The sequence below is a fragment of the Monopterus albus genome, unplaced genomic scaffold, assembly GCF_001952655.1.
Source record: "Monopterus albus unplaced genomic scaffold, M_albus_1.0 scaffold86.1, whole genome shotgun sequence".
Classification (NCBI taxonomy): Eukaryota; Metazoa; Chordata; class Actinopteri; order Synbranchiformes; family Synbranchidae; genus Monopterus; species Monopterus albus.
Genome location: NW_018127966.1, coordinates 788,673 through 790,796, shown reverse-complemented (window position 1 = coordinate 790,796; position 2,124 = coordinate 788,673). Strand labels below are relative to the sequence as shown.

The 2,124-nt window shown below is 43.4% G+C and overlaps 1 protein-coding gene across 5 annotated transcripts in view; it reads left to right on the top strand.

Annotated features, from left to right (window-relative positions):
• Positions 1–2,124, top strand: part of lingo2 (leucine rich repeat and Ig domain containing 2) — a 210,684-nt gene that overhangs the window by 174,140 nt on the left and 34,420 nt on the right. The gene's annotated exons all lie outside the window — the stretch shown is intronic.

Below are 2,124 nucleotides of genomic sequence, written 5' to 3'. Positions count from 1 at the left end.
TTGTCGGGTATGTTATCTGAATATTTCACCTTTTTGATATTTTCAACTGGGAAGAGATTGGGCTTGAGGTCCAGCAGCACATGCTAGGTGCTGATTATTGTTTCATGTTGTCAGATTAAACGGAGCGCGCCTCCAAACGCAGTCCTGGTGTTTCGTGGGTCCTTCAGCCACCACACACGCCCCAGCCACAGCACAACGCAGAAGTCCACTGGTCACACTAGATTATGATTAAATTGTGTTCAGGTTCCCGCAGAGTCCAGCATAGTGGAATTCGAGGTATGGCTTGGCTCAACATACTTTCTGGCAGTGGTTAGAGCCAGTGCAACAACTACTGGCTGCAGGGAAACCATTACCTGTGATGTACTGCTATAGTTTCATTATTCTTTTCATACATACTGTAACAAAACACATGGAGAAGTATTCAAATTCTACCTCAGAAAGTCATACACATTCCACGCATACATGTAACAGTATGCATATGCACATTCAAGCTTACAAGTAAGTGTCATAGAGGGCAGACATAAATGGATGCGCTATCAGTACCATCATTACTTCCTCAGTCATTCACACAAGCCACAGTCATGCATGCAAATACTCCTCAACACACACACACACACACACACACACTCACACTTGCCCATGCTTACACAGTGTGAGACCTTTTATTACAATTAAGACAGACGGGGTGATGCCAGGCACCCAATATCCACCCTCCTCTCTCTGGCAATCTATTCTTACCTAATTATTTGGTGGGGTGGGCTCGAGACTTGCCTTAATTTGCCACTGTGCAGTGTGCAATTAATCAAGGGCCGTGCCAACTGACAGCCTTAATAGACGCACTCAGTACCTCTGTGATTGTCTGCTGGCTGCCTGTTCCTTTAGTGCATCGCCTCAGAACTCACACAAGCCTATCCTTCAAGAGTGACTACACACACGAGGACACTTCCACTGAATTGAAAGGTGGGGTGGAGTGCTGAATGAGTACATTCATCTTTGCTTACCCACACCCACTTCTCAGTTGCACCATGCTAATAACTATGTTAAAAATATCAGCCTTGATTCTTTATGATTCTTTAGTGAAAGGCTCACACTCAGCTGCAGCATTTGTAACTGCAGTTCAGATCGAATTAAACAATTCCTTTTTTCCTTTTTGCTTTGTTTTTCTTTTGAGCAGAGGAATGAAGGTTCAGTGATTATATAAAATGGAGACAAAGTCAAGCATGGATGCTTTTAAGGTTTCCAAAGAGTCCTTTAGCACTTAAGCTTTCGACTGCATTCACATGGAGAGAGAGTGCGGATGTTGCCTGAGGTGTAATGTAATGACAGAGATGAGGCTCTATTTACACATGGAAAAAACTTTTCAGATAAAGTCGGCATTCTCCAGAGGTCTGACCTCTACAAGCATGTGCTGAAGCGCTCTATAAAGCATTAGTTCTAAACTTGTGGGCACAATGCAAAGAGATTACACCTCCAGAGAAACCTTTTTATGTTGTATCTCAGGGTCAGACGCTGAGAATAAAGAGCTCATCATAGCACTTAAGGATCACAACCACTGTCATGGTCACTGTACAGTCACTTTTAAGTACTATAAATGCACAGTATTTTTTACACAGACAACTAGCATAGTTTAATTTAGTTTCATATAACATCATGCATGGTCTGTTGACATAACAACCTTTCAACTGTCCTGTAGCCGCTTCTCCACTGTCACTTACATGTTATATTGGCCTTGATGTTTGTTGAAGCAAAAGCCTGATAGACAGCAGCCTGTGCTAAACGAACTTAGTGCTTTCAGTCATCCAAATTGGTAACATATGTAACATATGTGTCTGACTTGGGACTCACCACGTTCCGTCTGAGGTTGTCTTCTTTTGATTTAATTCCCCATCTTTAGCAGGAGCAGAATACGCAGTGTGCCTCAGTGCAAAAAGCTGTGGCCCAAGACAAAAACCCAGCCATAGTTATTGTCTGTTTCCATCACTGTTTCTGCTTATGGCCCCACAGGTGAATGGCAAATTACTGAGTACATGAAGATGAGTTGTTGTAATGAAAGCACAAACAGTGCCAAAGATGGGGGGGGTGTGGGGGGGGGGGCCCGAATCGCCAAGGTGATGATGGACCACA